Raw genomic sequence first — 20,178 nt, forward strand, 5'->3', positions numbered from 1 at the left:
TTAGATTGGATGTACGTAATTTTGATGTATTTATATTATTACACTCACTTTCATCTATTGGTGTTGTTCTTCATTATTCCTGAGGGGAACGGGGTAAAAATGTTTTCTTGTGCATCTGATTGTGTGTATGGTGTTGGGGGTGGGGGTGTGTGTTGTGCGTGTGTGTGTGTGTGTCACTCTTGTTTTCCTCCCCCCCTCCCCTGTGTGCTAGGCGGCTGTACTCACTGTGGTCGTCTTTGCCGTCGTTGGTGTTTCTTGGTGGAGCATGATGTAGAAGATCATTGGGAAGATTGGAAGCTCAGGGCTCCATACGGCGTGGTTGTTGCCTGTGTCTCCAAAGGTGAGTCGTTTCCCTTCTGTGCAGTGTTTCCGCCAGGCTTTTGATGTCGTTGGTACCGCCCCGGAAAAAGTGGCGGTTTGCAGGGTCTTAATACGGTGGGCGGAACATTGACTTCCGCCTGGCTGTAGGCGGCTACCACCGTGGTGGCTGTTGTTTCCGCCCTGGCGGTCGGTGTGATAAAGTGGCTGTCTATCTGAGCTCTTTACGCCATGGTCATAATTTGGCGTTAATTACTGCCGGCCTGTTGGCAGTATTACCGCCACTTTATCACCGACTGCCAGGGTTATAATGAGGGCCAATATAATTTAATGGTTACTTAAATAAATAATTATGAAATACAGTATATCTATTCCTAAAACCACACCAACATTAATTTCATTATCAAATACAGTCATGAAGGATAAGAAAGAGCAACAACTACAACATGCAGAATGTAACTGTTAGCTTTATGTGTCTGCATCAAGTTGGCAATTGGCATCTGGCACTCAGGGAGGTGCTGGTGCCAAATGGAATAATAATCCTTGAATAATGTAATGTAGTGCAACTGTATGCCTATGGCAGACATATGGCTAATGGGAAAAATTTAAATAAATAAATAAATACAAAAATTTTAATTAATTTTTTTAAAATTCTATACCAAGGTTTATTTTTAAAAAAAAGTAAATATTATTGTTCCTATAACATTAAATAAAATAAAGTTTGTGAAACAAATTAGAAAAAAAGAATATATTTTTAAATAAAATAGAATTGCTGATGTACTACCGTCAAAACCCACAGGGATTTGGGAGGCAAGGAGTGGTGAAGGTGAAAAATGCAAAAAAAGTATATAATAATATATAAAAACTGCTCATACAGTACATTTAGTAATAAGCATTGACCTAAAAGGCCTGAATAACACACAAAATGGCAGCCAGCCACATCGTCAAACAATAACCAGCAAGGAAGCTTAGCCACCATAACAAAGAACACATGCAGGCCTAAAGCACACTGGCTGCCTACACAAAATGGCCGCCGGCCACATCGGCAAACAACAACCAGCAAGAAGGCATGGCCACCACAACAAAGAAGAACACATTCAGGCCTAAAGCACACTGGCTGCCTACACAAAATGGCTGCCAGCCACATGGTCAAACAACAACCAGCAAGGAGGCATGGCCACCACAACAAAAAAGAACACATGCAGGTCTAAAGCACACTGTCTGCCTACACAAAATGGCCGCCAGCCACATGGTCATGCACATTCTGACAAGCTGAGCAGACTAAAGGCATTACTGTTTCAAAAACATGATGCTTTGACATCTGTCACAGAGACCTATGACCTGCTTCTAGCAAGGTCATCAGCAGAGATACAGTTCCTACTATATACCAATTTCCACAAAAACTTTGGGGAATTGGTGAGCAGGATTTTAACTAATCTAATACTGTTGGGATTGTGCACATTTTGACGGCTGTTTGGTTTGGATTTGTCAGCGCATTCCAGACACTATTTGGAGTCATTACTTCAGCCATTCATTCATTCTTTTCAAGTGTGTTTGGTGGATTCCCAATAACTTTGGCATTGATTAGTGGTATTCTGCTGCTGCTATATTTGATACATAGTGACTGTGCCATCTCAGCAAAGCAGAGTGATGGAGCTACCACCAGCCCAGCTGTGTCGTGACGGCATGATGCAGTACTTCGGGGCTTCTTTGCTAGAGGAACTAGAGCTGAATTGGTCCTTGACATTTTGACAGGTTCTGGCTTGTGTGCAACCAGTTTTACGTTGATTATGGTGCTTCTTCGAATGTGCCTCGAAAGTGTGTCTTGCTGTACAGCCTATGCCGTTTTTGGATGCAGAGTCTGTTATTGTTCTCGATTGAGACTGCGCGAGGCATCTTATGAGCCACCTCTTGCTGGCTCCTTCGAAATCTGGCATGATGATGGATGCTGCTTCTTCAGCCTTGTCTGAGGCTTCTGCACACTATTGCTCTGTGGATCCTTCAGCCAATGTGCTGATCAACATATCGTCTGTCTAAGTTGAGTCCTTCCTGGTCTCACTCTCTACTGCTGACATCGAAGACTTTCTGCAGGATCACAATTACTGTTGACATTGATCATTGCCATTTTTCTAAATTCCAAACATATTTTCAAATTGCTTTTGAAATTTGGCTTGTCTGTTGGCCTGCCTGGCTTGTCAACTGGCTTGTTTATCTCTTTTATGTATATTTTATTGTGTTTTTAGTATTTTAGTTTAGAGCGTTTTACAGTTAGGTTTTTGGACTGGCACTCTTGTTCCGGGAATGGGGAGAGTGCCATCGGTTCATTTTAGTACCTTGCTCAGGCACATATATTTTAGCTTAGCTTACGGATCCTGAATTTACAACACTGTTTGTGTGTGATTTGAACTATTGCACCCACTCCTTTAATGCATATCAGCATTACTGGCAAAGGGAACACAAGCAAACACAGATTCTTGTGTGGGAAAGTAACAGATATGAAGGAAACCTTACCAAATGCCCATGTAGTGCATACATTGGGCCATCAGCATGTAGGAATACACATTGCCTGAAACACCTTGGCTGATGAAGCAGCCAAGTCAGCAGTAGCTACAGCTTTTGTTGCTGTGATTCCTTGCTCTCATATGAGGTTTGATGATGAAACACTGGCTGCTGTGAAAGCTTCGGCTGACGGCAAGCCCTTGCCAAAGGTGTATCCCGACAAATATTCCTACCATCTAATCACCCAAAACGTTGCATTAGCAAAAATACCAATTGTGCGTGAATGTGTGATCCCCAACCAAGACCAAAGATTAGATTTCTTAAAAGCAGCACCTGAGTGGGTTGCTTCTGCTCATGCCGGTGTGGCGGCTACTATTTCCTTACTGCAGAAATGCTACAGGTGGCCAGGTCTGTATTCGCAGACCAAACAATATGTCCTTTGTTGTGACATCTGCCAACAAATCAGAGAGCTCATCATAAAGTGCCCACTGCAGACACCCCTCCTAATTTCCAACAAACTACTACAATGTTTGTACCTGGACCATTGAGGTCCCCTAACACCTGATAATGCATACACATACATCTTAGTCGCTGTTGATTCTTGCTCCAGATTTTTATGGTTATGGCCACAACGATCAGCTGATGCTCAAACTTTTATTAAAGATTTGCAAGTCTCATCTCCCTACCATCCTGAGGGAAAGACCTAAAGCAATTCTTAGCAGCAAGAGTATTAGGTACGGGCCATAGTTGGCTTAACCACCTGAATGGAGTCCAGAGAGCACTTAATAATCTGCCTGGAAGGCCTTTGGGAGGGCATACCCCATATGAGGTACTGCTCGGCATATCTATGTATGTCCCAGATCTTGATGTTTTTGGTGTGGTGGCAGCAGACACAACTTTTCACATAAATGAACGTGTCACAGTCTTGCAGGAACTATAACAGTTCCATGATGAAAACTCATCTGCTGCCACTTTAGGAATGGGGGATTCACCAGGAACACCAACTGGCTGGATTCCATTGGCTGGGGATCTAGTGTGAGAAAGGATTGCTGTAAAAAAGGAGTTTGGCCCGTCATATCAAGCAGCAGTTCAGTTCTGGGAGTGCACGGTACCAGAACTGTCATACTACCATCGCTGCTTGGTTTGAAAGAAAAACGCTTTGTGTCAATTGACCATGTAAGTTACCCCATGTGGCCAGTCCTGCACAGTAGACCTGGAGGACTCCTGGGTAGTTCCCGAACCCCTCTCACTGCCAATCAGGATGTACCTCTACAAATTTTAAACAACAGTAATGACACTTCCCCGAGCATAGAGAAGGTGGAAAATGAACTTTCATTAGTACCTGTTGTAGGAGGCTGGCTCAGTTTATGGTGTATACCTATGGCGTGGCACCCTATACTGAGCCCAGGCAACCCTTAGTGATACTGAATAGGTATCCAGACAGCAAAAGCTCTCTAGAAATAGCTGAGGTGAGCAGCTGAAGCTTATCCAGGAGGAATGTAAAGCACTTGCAGTACCACAGTAGTCAGACAGTAACTTACTCAAAAGAAAGAGCCATTGAAGTGATGCAAAAATAAAGGATTCTTTATAACAGCGCTACTACTAGACTAGCATTGGTATATCTCCCTTTGGAGATATCTACACACAATATATACACAAAATAACTAACAGTATTAGTATCAAATGTACAGGGCCCTATGGGGTGTGGGGTGCCAAACCATATACTAAGAAAGTGGAATGCAAAATAGTGAACCCAACCAAGGTAAGTGTGGTAGTTAGCTAACGGCTGGGAGAAGATGGAAACACCAGAGGTAAGTACAGTAAGTGTCCCCAGCGACCAGGTGTAAGGTAGTTACCCACCCAGTCATCACATAGGCTAACATAGGGAGTAGTGGTTGGAGTTTGTGTGGTTCAGGACCCTTCCCAGTGGACCCTGAGGAAACCAACAGGCAAGAGGAAGGTTGGAGAGTGCCACCACCTGAGGATACTCAGAAGACAGGAGTACCTACACCAGGGGACCCGGATGCAGAGTGAAGAAGGGACTCTTTCTGAAGTCAGTGGATGCCATGTATTGTCCAGCAGCTGTCACAACCCGTGGTCCAAGCCGGTGGAACCTAGGGATGGAATCCGAATGTGGAGGACCTGCAAAGGAAGGGGACAGAGTTTAGCACCCTTGGAGGTGCCCTGGTGGTGCAGGTGGCAATGCCCACCCTCCTGGAGGTGAAGTTCCTGCAAGTCGGTAGAGGAAGAAGTCCAGCTGCGGGGTCCAGGAGCTGCAGAAGATCCAAGGAGTCACCTATAAGCTGTACCTCGTTGCTTGCCAGATTGCAGGAGGGTCAGTGACCAGCCCGTTGACCAACAAGCAGTAGCACATGCAAGCAGGAGCTGAAGAGGTATTTGCAGAGTTTTGGAGATCAGCAAGGTCCAGGAAACTCTACCCTTGGAGGGGAATCAGGGCTGTCCCTCAGCACACAAGAAAGCCAGAAGAAGTCATTGGAGCCCCCACAAGTGACCCACAGTTGATGGACACAGGGAGTCACAAGGAGGCCTCAGCAGCACAACAAAACAAAAGTCCTGCATTACAGGAGTTGCAGGACAGGAGCTTCTCTTTGAGTTACAGAGTGCTGGATGCTGGAGCTTTTGGGCACCTGAGGATTTCCTGGAGGAAGAGCCAATAAACCTTGGGAAGTGCAACAGTCGCAGTGCACAGGGGTGCCAGTCTAGTGGCAGGTGCAGGAGCCCACAGTCTCTCAAGTTTGTCAGAGAGATGAGCAGGACCCAGAGGAAGTCACACACCACCACCTGTGAAGCAGAGCCTTTAGATGTTATTGGAACAGCAGACCCCACTAGCCAGTCGACGTTGTCTTGAGGTGCCTGCAAATGCAGGGGAGTGACTCCTTCACTCCAAGGGAGATTCCTTCATGCTTCCAGGTGCAAACAGATTCCTTGTGACCCTGGAGGATGCACAGCCTTGGGTCTTGCAGAATTCTTGCTGGTTCCGGAGAAACAATGTTGGAATGGGAGCCTTCCCACCAGAAGCAGGTGTGTTTTGGTTCTGAAGCAGACCGTTAGCAGTTCCAGAGGCCAGGAGCAGAAGATGTCTTGCAGAGAGTTACTTGTAGAGTTTGCTCGGGGAATCTGAGGTCCCACCCACTGGGGAGCCCTTAAGTAACCCTAAAAAGAGGTAGGTCACTCTCTGAAGTTACCCACCTGTCAGAGGGGGGTCAGGGATGTCATCTACCTGGCCTAACCAGTCAGATGCTCCCAGGGGCTTCTTCCCATCTTGTTTCCAAGATGGCAGAATCAAGTGGCCACTTGGCAGATCTCTGTGCACCTCCCTATGGGAGCAGCTGGGCAGTGGGTGGTCACTCCTCTATCCTTTATGCAGTTTCATGCCAGAGGAGGAACCCGGGGGTCCTGAACTGGTGCAAACTGGATTATCCAAGAAGGGCACCAAATGTGCCCTTCAAAGCAGTCTGGTGGCAACCCCAGCCCAGCCCTTAGACATGTAATACACAGGGGGAGGTGGTCACACTTCTCCCTTGCAGGAATCCTTTGTTCTGCCTCTCCGGCCTGAGCCAGGCTCAGCAGCAGGAGGGCAGAATAGTGCCTGGGGTCAGCAGCAGCATGGACTGGCAGCTAGACCCCGTAGGGCTGCACAGGCAGAACTGGGGGATCCTCTGAGGATCCCCCAGAGTATTTCCCGTCGTACTAAGTGTAATTTGAAATCGGTTTCTTGTCCTAGTCTTGTAGATAATCCCAAATTGTGTGTAGTACAATGTCTTGGAGCTTATGAGGTAAGTACAGAAGAATTTTGTTCTGATATGGGGGGACAGTTATTGATTTCATTGGTTAAACCTTTTCACCCTGTTTCGTCTGCCACTCTGGCCTTATGGGTTCACTGGCTCTTGGGTGAAGTAGTCATTGATATTTCTAAATTTGGCGCTCATTCCACCAGAGGCGCCATGGTCCCGAAATCTTTTCATTTGGGTTCCCGATTAGAAGACATTTTAAGAGCTGCAGATTGGTCATCTAAATCTACATTCAAATCATTTTATTATAAACCTATTGTGGATATTGCATCGGTCGTGGAGGGTCAGCTTTAAACAAGCGTAATTGGAGCCTCCAGTCCTGACATAGAATAAAAACATTTCTATCATTCGTGTTAAGAATTTTTCAATTCTATTAAGGACATGGAGGCGAGGATAATCCCACCGCACTGTTAAAGTTGTGATCGGTTTATTGTTTTATAATTGTGTTTACTGTTTCATTGAAATGCTTACTGTATTTCAGTGCTTTTCCCTCCCGTATACTACCTATATTACTATTTTATCCTGGTTCAGTTTTATGGCTCGGTTTTTTCATCTCCTTGCAGGTACTGAGGACAAATGATTCTGGCGTGTCTCCAGCGGATCATTCTGAGGATACAGACGGATTTCAGTCCTCTTCTTTTTTCAAGTTGGTCTTCTTGGCTTCTCCTCTATGGGCCGTTTGATGTCCTTTCAGCTGGTGTATCATGGACTCGAATAGACTTTTTCGTGATTGTTCGAGCAAAGAAAGAGGAGTTGTTTAATGAGTGTCAGCGTTATATAGGGGGACTGCCTCTACAGTTATCACGTGTTATGGATACACCTGGGATTTGTAGTTTTTTCTGTGTATACTTTCTGATTGGCAGCTGCCAAAATTAAAGTGAAGAAAGAGAAGCATAATCCTCATCTCTGTGTCCTTAATAAAATTGAAAAATTCTTAATGCAAATGCTAGATTTTTTTTTATTTGTAACACGGTAAAATGCAGCTGCGTGGGGCTGACGTCGCCCCCTCCATTGAGGGACACTTCCTGGTCTTCTCCCCTGAATTACATTATAAACCAGCAAGAGGGAAGAGAACACAGGGATTTAGGTGGAATGGAAAAGGTAGGCACCTCTGAAAGGGATATGGGGATTTGGCACAGGGCATAGTCACCTTGCTGTGCTGCCTTGTGTCTTAGTAAGTGAAAGAGCAGGAATGTGCTGTATCTATGGGGTAAGGTGCATTTCTTGTTTTCCCCCTGCGCTGGTGCCCCTTTAACTGCCTAGCGGCAACGCAAGCACCTTTGCACCATGGTGGAAAAGTGTGTGCTTTGAATGCAGGATTGTTTTTGTGCTGGAAGGGACACCTTCCTGCACAAAAGCAATCCTGGGAGGCATTTCCTCCTTCTATGTGTGCTGCAGAATGCATGGAACGCCTCCCTAGTGCAGAGTGATGTAACACAGCGATTTGCACTGTCTTGCCATACTCCATATCTGAGGAAATTCAAAGCCATGCAAAGTGGCTTTACGTGGCCTCATAGATATCATTTGGTGGTTTGCGCCGCCGTTGTGTCATGAAAATTGACGCAAAGGCGGTGCAAGGGGCTTGTAAATATGCCCCTACATTTCCATGATTCAGATAGTGTTCCATTCAACCAGTATTTTTTTTTTTTTTTGAGGATTCTGTTATTGTATCCAGATATATAATGTTAATATAAAGTTGCCTTTGGGATCCAGTATCAGTGCAGCAGTAACTCCCCAATCAGGCAGCTCTCAATGGCTGGAAAACACTGATGAGAAATGTGGAACAACAAGAAGCTGTCTGTCGGCTCCAAAGGCGCTGCCACTGTATTGATGTGACAGTGCACTCCACCTTTCACCGTTCTGGCAGAGCCGGGTTGGTTCCTGGTCCATGAGATCTGTGTCATGTCACAAGACTCCTTAGAGCTCTACAACGATTGTGTGTATGTTGCTCAGCAGCAGAGTGGTAGGCTTTGTTGTGTGATAGGGATACACCGCAAAGTGCTACTTTGTTTAACATGCACGGTCCCCCCTCCACCAGCACTGGACATGTTTGGTGGCAGCTGATCATAGTAGAGAAGTAAAGGCTTTTTCCCATCCCTATGTGAGGATACTGCCGACTGGCTCTCCCTGGTAAACCTGTGCAGTGATGCTGTCTCCCCTTTTGTGGCATGACCATTGAGCTGTCCCTGTGATTCTCCCAAGCTCCAGAATCCCTTATAGCCTTAGAACCTGCTGTAGCGGGCTCTACCGGCTATTAAAGGCCCGCTCCCCGCGTTAAATGCCCGAGCCGAAGGCCAGTAAAAGCCCGCAGCACTCCATTGTTTTCAATGGAGCCCCTAGCATTCCAATGTTCTAATATAAAGTCAAGCACAACTGTAGTGCTCCTTTATTGCACTAGACCTGGACTAAGCCTGTTCCAGCGGGTTAGCCTGTAGCTTGAAATGTGTAAACAGCAAAGCAAAACAGTGACCCAAAGATCGGGCCACGGCTGCTGCACACCTGCACCAAAGGAACGGGGTCACTGCCCATGCCCACAGGCTCAGGTCTGTGCTGCCAGCAACAGCACCTGCCTGGCTACAAAAGGTATCCAGAAGTAATCACAGAATAGGAGTTCCAGTTTTCCTGTGATTTGTTGCCTTGGACTTGTGGCGCACACGAACAATAAATGTTCAGTTTACAGAGTGCTCTAAAATTTGAGATGAAGTTCTAATATATCTGAACAGTTGAATTTGAGCCAACAGTTCCATTGGGGGTCTGTGGAGGAATGTGATTACTACATGCAGTCTGGAGAAGAGTAGATTTGCTGCAACCCCTGACGTCACAATGTTGGTCTATATGTGACCATAATATAGGGCATAATGTGTGAACTAATATTTAACTAATATAGGCGGTCATTCTGACCTTGGCGGACGGCGGAGGCCGTCCGCCAAGGTACCGCCGTCAGAACACTGCACCGCGGTCGAAAGACCGCGGCGGTGATTCTGACATTTGCCCTGGGCTGGCGGGCGGCCGCCAAAAGACCGCCCGCCAGCCCAGGGCAAATCAACCTTCCCACTAGGATGCCGGCTCAGAATTGAGCCGGCGGAGTGGGAAGGTGCGATGGGTGCAGTTGCACCCGTCGCGTATTTCAGTGTCTGCTGGGCAGACACTGAAATACTTTTTGGGGCCCTCTTACGGGGGCCCCTGCCGTGCCCATGCCATTGGCATGGGCACGGCAGGGGCCCCCAGGGGCCCCGCGGCACCCCCTACCGCCATCCTGTTCATGGCGGGAGAGCCGCCATGAACAGGATGGCGGTAGGGGGTGTCAGAATCCCCATGGCGGCGGAGCGCGCTCCGCCGCCATGGAGGATTCAGACGGGCAGCGGAAAGTCGGCGGTACACCGCCGACTTTCCGTTTCTGGCCGCGGCTGAACCGCCGCGGTCAGAATGCCCAGCGGTGCACTGCCAGCCTGTTGGCGGTGCTACCGCCGACCTCCGCCATGGCGGTAATTACCGCCATGGTCAGAATGACCCCCATAGTCTTATAGCCTGCTGTAGCAGGCTATACTGTCAATAAAGGCCTTCTCCAGCATTAAAGGCCCGAGCCGAAGGCGAGGGTCTTTAACAAGGGAGGAGGACTTTGATGCCGGTATAGCCCAGCCACTAGAGGGCAGAATGGTGCAGTAAATATAACAAAGGCCTTCATTTATATTAACTGCAACGTGAAATTGAATAATATAAGTGACATGATATAAATGCATAATTAATAGGTGCACCGTATAGTTTAATATGAAAAGTGGATTAGTGAATATTATTATTAACTTGACATTTCTAGGATTGAATTTCTTTAACGTGAGAAGCTATTTTTCGTTTTCTGCTAATGTGTCATTTCATTGCAGGTGCACTCTCACGAAATGTTAGTTCGGGAATAGATGTGCTATTATTTTTACTCATAGAGAGTCTGGGAGCTGAACCTTGGCACAGAGACACCGAGAGAAAGGATGATTGTCCCATATTCATACATGTTGCAAATGATGTCCAGAAGACCAAGGACAACCACATTCCCAGGACTGCTGTGGGATCGAGTGATGATCTTATAAGTTACCTTGGGACAGGAGAATACAATGGAGCATGTGATAGTAAGATCCGAGGGGTGCTACCTGATGGACTTTTTGCAGACTCACACTGGATGTTTGTAGCATAGATTTCCTTTGAGAGGTACAGACCTCTGACTATCCCTTTGTCCTCATACTTCTTTGAGTGTGGCTCAGGCTTACACTTGAATCTCTCTGAAGAAGACTCTTGACCGAGCTTCTGAGATGCTGACTCCTTCCCTTCCAGCTTCTTTTTCATTTTTTCAAATCCTTTTTGTCCTATTTTTGCTCCTCACCATTTGCCCTTATTTTCTTAAATGAAATTACATTTTTGCAATAATATAGACTCTTTGAAGGATTTCTGTCTGTGTTCAGAACATCAGATTCTTTTGTTAATATTTTCTATTGCTGTCACTGAACTATTGATTTGCCTTATGCTATCACTTCTAAATTTCTTCAGAAGATTTGTTTACCCTATTGTTATTCTGTATCTCTACAGCATAGTTTTGAGATTTGTTTACATTAACCTGAGTGTAAATTTGTAAAAAACCCTTAAACTTTATTACAGATTTGGGTTTTCATTGTGTGGCCATATTGGATACACTCTAAATTTTGATATTTAATTGCTACCTAACTTCCTGGTTAATCCTCTTCAGGGAAAAAGATAGTCAACCTCAAGTTAAGAGCAAATAAGAAATGCTCTGTCAAGTCTATGGTTGTCTGCTTTTGATGGGTAAGGTTCATACTCCTGTCACCAAGGACAAGATCTATGAGCTAAGCCCTGTTCAATAAGGAGGCATAGTGCCTGGAGCACTGAGAATCTTGCAGTGCCAGAGGTCGAGCCCCAGTTGTGCAATATTTTGCTAAGAGATACTTACTGCTGCTAAGCTGGGCGGTCACCAGAGTCTCTGAATTGCTTTTTCAGACTTGAAAAAGCTGACCATCCAAACTGGCAAGATCGAGAGCAACAATGTACTACATGGGTGAGGCCGGACAAGTGTGGCGGACAACTTCTCTTTAGAGTCCATTCACTACTATGAACCCCTGCTTCCAGAGCTTCAAGCGCATCTCCCAGGAACCAAGTTAGGAGACTGACTTGTGTGTTCCCATCATAGTGCCTGCTCTTTGGTGGTGATTTACCGGCTGTGAGTCTCTGCACCTTGGTGGCCTTATACCTACTGTGAGGCTCTGCACTTTGGAGGCCTTATACCTACTGTGAGTCTCTGTACCTTTTCAGAGCTGTCGTGAGGTTATTTTAGAATTTACACAGGCACATTATTTTAGCTCTGGGCATTTTAGCACAGCTTCATTTTAGTGGAGATGTTTCATTATTTTTATCAGTTGCTCTTCCATGCAGGATTTGTTATTCATTTCTTTGCACAACATTTTCATCCTGTGCTCAACCAAAACTTCACAAAATAGTTAACCAGGTATTGCCGGTCCAAAGAGTACAATGCCTCCCCCACACAGAAAAATACATGTTGTCACATTAGGGCATGTTTTTATTATAAAACACCACACTGCCCCCATCACATCAGAGGAGACATTCCAGCTAGCCATCTTATGCAGTATGTTGTTTTCGCAGTTACTGCTGAAACTCTGCGTCTTCTCTTCATCCATGTGGGAGGACTCCCAACAGACAAACAGACCTCTTCTCTACCTATAGCACAGGTATGGGGATTGGGTTTCCTTCCAGGGACTAGATGGGCAGATTGAGGCTAACACTGCATTTGCTTTCATTTAGAATCTTAGTAGTTCAGTTGGGGATTTTAGAATCACTATTGTGACATTATGGTGGGACTTTTCCTCTGTTTCACTTTTCTAGTCACCACGCTAATAGTGTTGTGTTTCATTATCCTGATAATTCAAATTCACGCCTTTTACAAAGAATACAGTTGCTTCTATAAAACGTATTGAATCAAATCCTGCTTCTGTTTGTCTTTGCATGTATGAGACATGTATAACTGAGAGAAAGGGGTAAGACCTGTCCCCGAGGAGTCTTAGAGTGTCATGCGATAGGCTGCAACAAATCACCTCTACTCTCGCGGCAGGGGTCACAATTGTTCACTAGAATCTTCAAGAGCTTCTGGATGTGACAGCAACTAACAACTTTTTAGAAGTCAAAACTACTGACAGGCATATCTCCCCCCCCCAACAAGGTTTACAAAGCGAAAATACAAATAGAGGGAAACATAGAGCGCACAATTAAAGTAATATTTTGTGGAACATTAACATTGAATTATGATATCCTCTTGTGAGAGAAATACTCACACAACTTGAGTACCAGGGTGTAATAGAACCCTGCGTATCACCAATGAACAATCCTTTGTTCACATTAGCTAAGCCAGGCCATTCATATAGAATAGTCTCAGATTACAGACATTTAAACAGTCACACACGCACATTTGCTATAAAAAATGCACACAGCACTTATTAAAAATATAGTGCACAAAAATACAGAACAACCTTGGATATTTCCAATGTTTTTTTCTGCCAAAATCTAGCCCTTATAAGTTGGAATCTAAGCCCCTTAGACGCGCTCTTCTCTCAAAGAAAATATTGTTGACTCCCACGGGGGTATAAGAACAGTCCTGGATTGTTCTCAGCACGTGTAACATCAATATTACACAATATTGACCCGAGGCATTGTGCTATGTAAATTAAATCAACCTTCAGATGATGACCTTGTCACACACCTAAGATGGGTGGACCGCATTGTGGTGGGATTTGCCGAACTAGTCTACAAATTTAATTTCAAGAAAACAAAAATTGCTTTCCTCAGTGTCCTGTTTCTGAGATAGAAGTTATCAGATAAAGCAGTGGTTCCCAACCTGTGGTCCGGGGACCCTGGGGGTCTGTGAAGCCTTCTCAGGGGGTCCATGACAACTGGAAAAATTAAATAATATTGACAGATTAGGTCCCCAGCTTTCAGAAATGACTCAATGGGGGGTCCCCGGATTCCAATAATGATTCAGTGTGTGTCCCCGGGCTCCAGTATTGATATAGCGGAGGTCCACAGAAGTTAAAATGTTGGGAACCACTGAGATAAAGGAAAGAGCCTGGAACCCCACTTTCTGAAAAAAGTGCACATAGTTACAACCACCAAGCACTATCAAAAAGCTACAATCATTCTTGGGGTTTGTCAATTTTGGCAGAACATACATTCCAGATTATGCACAACGCATGAAACCACTTTATGATTTATTACTTCAAGACTTTTCTAGCAAATATTGTACATTGCATTAGGGCATGCTTGAAGCAAAACACTTACACACACACACACACATGATAACAAAACAAACTTGGTCATCAGAGTAATTGCTGGTGCCTTCAGATACACCTATGTAAGACTGTTGTGGGTTCATTTTAGTACCTTGCTCGGGCACATATATTTTAACCTAAGCCTGTGGTCTGTACCCTGTTACTTAGATAATATGCTCTGTTCTCATTATTATTTTTTATTCATTTTAGAATAGCTTGCTTTTACTGAGGATGCCTAATCAGTTGCTATTCTGTGAGAGCGTTATTATTATAATTATGCACCACATTTCCCATCATGTACCTTGCAAAAGGTTCACAGAGAACAGTACGAGATAATGTTGGTATTGCTGCCACAAGTACGTGCAGACAGCTTAACACTTAGGCACATGCCCACATCAGGCATATTTCGCAGAACAAAATGTGTTATTATTAAAACAACATGTAGGCCAAAGGAGGGCTAAGAGGGGTCGTTCTGGCCAGGATTTCCGTCTATGCTGCATGCTATCTTACAGCTGACCTCCGGCTTGTCTCTGCAAGCCAGCTAAGGAGACGAAGGGCAGACCTTCATTCTAAGGCAATGTGGGTGGGTGCTCCTCTCATAGACTGTGTATGGACAGATTGGGCTATCACTGCTGTGCTCTCGCTAAGAAGCTGGATTCTAGGCATTAGGTAGGAATTCTAAATACATGTTTATTGCACTATGTTGGGACTGTTCATCCTTTTCTCATGAATCGTCACAATCCTAATTTTGTTATGCCTCATTATCCTAATGATTGCAGCTCATATATTTTATCATGAATTGCAGTCTTTTCAATAAATGTAATGAAAACCATCCTGTATCTCTATATTGCCTGTATGTGTATGAGAACTTTTGCCAACAAGAGAAAGGTGTAAGATCCATTCACTGCGACTTCCCTGAGAGGTCATTTGAGTGTCATGCGATAGGCTGCCACAAATCATTCTTCCTTCTTGGGTTGGGTGAGGTACTGCTAGCAAGCCGGAGGGGTTGGAACGACAGCCATAAACTGGTGAAAGAATGACTCAGTCACCCAAAAGTGGTGGTGCTGCTGACCTGAATCCAGCAGTCTCATTCGAACAGCGAGAGTCTCACGACAAGATTCAATGAAGGTGAAACTGCTTCAATCGCATACAAATCACATTTGTATTCCTCAGGTGAACAACGTTTTGTTCCCACTGAAAAAAATCTGACTGCAGTTCAGATGGCTGTCAGAAAAAAGAGACCTCTGGACCAGGGGAAACGCCTTATTGTCGTGACCCCAAATACCAGCCCTAGAGGCTGTCACAAAAGCCAGCGTTCCAAACGCAATAGCATTTCATCCACGTTTGATCCAATGGGCAACGTCTCTGACGGCCAGTGATGTTGATTATGTTTTTGATCCAAAGCTTCAGACCCAAGAATTCCTTCAATATGATCCTTAATACCATGTACCTACAAACATTTTGTCTCTTGATCAGTATCAAATGATAATATACATTGATGGTTCAGCGCAACCAACAGTAGGCACTAAACAACAATACTCCGCAGTTTGCTCAGCCGTGAGTGGTTTCATGAGGGATGGTGAATTCCACTCTCAGAACACATACACTCTGACCCTAGGGGTCTGTACTGCACAACTGGCAGAGCTTCAGGCTCCAATATTGGCAGTGGAACATACAGATCCTGAAATGTTGACACTGTTTGTGTGGGATTCGTACTATTGCGTCCTGTACTTTAATGAATATCTGCACTACTGGCACCAAAATGGGTTCAGAGATTCCAAAGGGAAACCCATCAAACACAGATTCTTGTGGGGGAAAGTAGCAGATCTGAAGGAAACGTTACCAAATGCCCATGTAGTACATGCATTGGGCCATCAACGTGTAGTAATACACGTTGTAAGAAGCACCTTGGCTAATGAAGCAGCCAAGTCAGCAGTAGCTACGGCTTCTGTTGCTGCGATTACCTGCTCTCATATGAGGTTGGATGATGAAACACTATCTGCTGTGAAAGCTTTGGCTGATGGCAAGCCCTTGCCAAAGGCGTATCCCACCAAATATTCATACCATCTATGCGCCGAAACGTGGCATTAGCAACAATGGGGTGTGATCCCCAACCAACACCAAAAATTAGGTCTCATGAAAGCAGCGCATGAGGGAGTTGCTTCTGCCCATGCCAGTGTGGCGGCTACTAATTCCTTACTGCAGAAATGCTACTGGTGGCCAGGTCTGTATAAGCAGACCAAACAGTATGTCCTTTGTTGTGACATCTGCCAACAAAGCAGAAAGTCCACCATCAAATGCCCACCGCAGACACCCCTATGAATTTCCAACAAACCACTACAATGTGTGTACCTGGACCACTACGGTCTCCTAACACCTGATGGTGCATACAAATCCACCTTAGTGACTGTTGATTCTTGCTCCAGATTTCTATGGGTATGGCCACAATGATCAGCTGATGCTCAAACTGGTATTAAAGATTTGCAAGTTTTCATCAGTACATATGAAGTTGCGGCATTCCATTAGACCAGGGCCCTTCCTTTGCCTCCAGGGCATTCAGGGACACCATGGCGACAATTGGTGTTCAACCTAATTTCTCATCTGCCTACCACCCCGAGGGAAACGTGGCTGTGGAGTGGAAAAAATGAGACTTAAAGCAATCCTTAACAACAAGAGTACTAGGTACAGGTCGTAGTTGGCTTAACCACCTGTATGGAGTCCAGAGAGCACTTAATAATCTGCCCAGAAGGTCTTTGGGAGGGAGTACCCCATATGAGGTACTGTTTGGCATAGCTATGTATGTCCCAGATCTTGATGGCTCTGGCGCAGTGGTGGCAGGCACACATTTTGACATAAATGAGCGTGTCACTGTCTTGCACTAATTGCAAAAGTCCCATGATGAAAACTCGTCTGCATGTGCTGCCTCCTTGGGAATGAGGGATTCACCAAGAACACCAACTGGCTGGATTCCAATGGCTGGGGATCTAGTGCGAGAAAGGATTGCTGTAAAAAAGGAGTTTGGCCCTTTAAATTGAGCACCGTTTTCAGTCCCAGGAATACACAGTACCAGAGATGTCATACTACTACTGCTGTCTGGTTCTAAAGAAATCTGCTTTGTTTCAATTGACAATGTCAAGTTACACCATGTGGCCAGTTCTGCACAGTAAACCACGAGGACTCCTGGGTAGTTCCCAAACCCCTCTCACTGCCAATCAGGATGTACCTCTACAAATTGTAAGCAACAGTGTTGGCACTTCCCCGAGCTTGGGAAGGGTGGAAAATGAACTTTCATTAGTACCTGCATCTACGACAAGAAATGTCCACAGTTCTGAGCTGTATTACTCAAATTCAACATAAACTGACGGAATAATTTACTACAAACCACCAAGGGTTACATCTGCCAGTTCTCCTTCTCCGACACTGGCTCCAGTGTTGGCGCCAACTTCTTTTGGGTATTTTGTCGACATCAATGACTACTTTTCAAATTCTTCAGCGTCTTCTACAGCACCTGTATCAAGATCACGTAAGCTATTCAATTGGCTTAAAACTAACTATCTAATTCACCCGTTGACTTATTTGTGGATTCTGTTAACTTTACTTGCTTTCCTTCTCTGGATTGGTTTTGTCATCATTTTCTTTTTGCTGATATATGGTCATTATCTTCCTAAATGCTCTGCAGTTGAACTGGGGGATGAGGTTTTGAATCCTTACCTATCCTCATTTACGGTCCGAAGCGACTTGTCCCTAGTGAACATTTCAGTATACCGATTCCTGATGGGATTGTTTGGGATAAAGTACCATTGAATATCTTTGGTCCGATGGAAATGATTCATATTCCATATATTGAAAGTTTCTATGAACTATATAATAACACCATGGATTGTTTCTGATGATTGGGATATAAAAACAGTTGATTCTATGCTTTCTGAGTTTGTATATTATATTGAGTTTGAAAGTGAAGATGTTTATTAAACAACAGCAAATTACGGGGAAATTTTCTTTTACCATCATTATGAACATAACTTTATATATACAGCCAGCACCTGAGAACTGTTTATAATTATACACAATGGGGAAATTGTCCAACTCTGCCAGTGGGAGTTCCAAAACATATGTAAAAAAGTTTGCATATTTTACTGGGAATGATGACAAAAATGCTGAGTCTTATTATTTTGAATTGCCACATATGAAGTTGCAGAACATTCTGTTAACAGATACCAAATTAAGTTATTCTAATTCCTTTGTTTCCCAGGTGGCTATAGAAGGCTACGAATATTGGTTAAAGTCGATTGACTTGAATGGTGTGGGGGGAACTAGAGATTGGCAAATACAGGGATGGGAAGCCTTGTTTAGAGCATTCCTTATTCCGTTGCAAATTATATTTTTAAATGGAACTATACAGCAAGTAAGTTGTTTAGGCATGATGAAAATTAAGAAATTGAATACGCCCAGTGTTCCTTACCAGTTAAATTTGATATATGGCAAAAGATTGTAAATGTCACTGAGGAACAGCCCAACAGGTGGGTCCAAAATGGAAATTTTATTTCAACACTTTTAGGGCCCAAAGGGTGGTTATTGTGGCCAGTGGACAGAAATGGCTGTCATGTGCATTTTGTAAACTCCACAGGGTGTTTTAAAGTGAGCCGACCTGACCCTTGTTACATGTCACAACAACGATCTGGTATCATCACTACATATAGCGTGGACAAACTATGTCAATAATAGTTGAAATCCTCCACACTAACAGCTTTTAAAGAACATGTTAGTCTCCTGTCAGAAAAAACAGACTTCTTGTTAGGTCCTAGAAAACCATGCACAAAACGCTTCTTATATGCAATATACAATGAAATTTGGAAACTTTCCCAAAAAGAAGCAGCCGCCCGGTTGAGGCAGATAGATCAGGAAAACTTGCAAAAAGCTTTAGCCGTTGTAGATATTAGTATGAACACTTTGTGGAACCGCAAGTACACACTTAACAATATTGTTTCATCTGCAATTGACATCATACAAAATGATATGTCATTTTTACACCATGGACAGAGTCAACTTAGGTCCATTATGCAGTTAGGTTGGACGTTACAAGTTCTGAAAAAGGGTTGCTTGCCCTGGTAATACGTCAGCTCCAGGGACCTATTTGCTGCTTTTAACCTGGCGCGGAAGCAACAAATAATGACTAAGAAAGAAGTGACTTATATTATGCTCAATATCAAAAAATTAGAATAGTTGCCTTCTACTGGGGCGGAAATACGATCTGCAGTTTGGTTAATACACTGGGTTATTAATCTGCCCATTTCAACACTTCAATTCACCTCATGTTTGAAGCACATTCCTGTCGCCAAATTTCAGGAGTTAAGAGATAGTTACATCCATGAGGTGTGGGAGCTAGCCTTTGCGCGCAAGTTTCAATGGCGTGAAAGAGGTCTTTCTTAGCGAAAGTGAATGCGAGACGTATGTGAGCCATTCAATGATTTTCAAACAGCTGCCCTTGCACGGAGCGTGTAATGCTTCAGCAGCAAATTTAGCTTTTTATCTGAAGGGTGTTCCTGTCCCTTTGATTCGTCCAACATTCCAGGTGCTCTTGGATGGGAGTTATGTGATGCTGAATAAAGAAAGCTGTTGTGGGATGCAAGCCGGAATTACCTACGTAGTTTTGGTCTCCCAAATTTTGACTTGTTGCGGAAACATGCTTCTACCCCCATGTGAGAGATAAATATAGCAGAAATGTGGCCTCACATTGCTTCTTCAAATGTAAATTTTGACAAGCTGAGCAGACTGAAGGCTCTATTGTTTCAAAAACACATGTCACTCACATGTGCCTGCGAGTCCTATGCTCTCTAAGTGGTGAGATCATCTGCAGAGATACAGTCCCTTTTAAATACCAACTTTCCAAAACATTTTGGTGAACTAACATGTTGCATTTTTAACACATCTAACACAGCCAGAATTATTAATTTATTTAAGGCTATTGGTTCTGATTTTGTCAGCTCATTCTCTTCTATCTTTGGCGTTCAGCCATTCACTCAATTTTTTCGAGTGTTTTTGGGGGATTCCCTGTTACTTTGGCATTAATTAGCGGCATTTTGCTGTTGCTGCTTTTCCTTCGCAATGGCTGCCCCATCTCAACAAGGAGGACTGATGGCGCTTCCACCAGCCCAACTGTGTCGTGAACAGATGATGCAGTATTTTGGAGCACCACTCCTGGAAGAACTGGAGTC

This window comes from Pleurodeles waltl, unplaced genomic scaffold, assembly GCF_031143425.1.
Source record: "Pleurodeles waltl isolate 20211129_DDA unplaced genomic scaffold, aPleWal1.hap1.20221129 scaffold_67, whole genome shotgun sequence".
Taxonomy (NCBI): Eukaryota; Metazoa; Chordata; class Amphibia; order Caudata; family Salamandridae; genus Pleurodeles; species Pleurodeles waltl.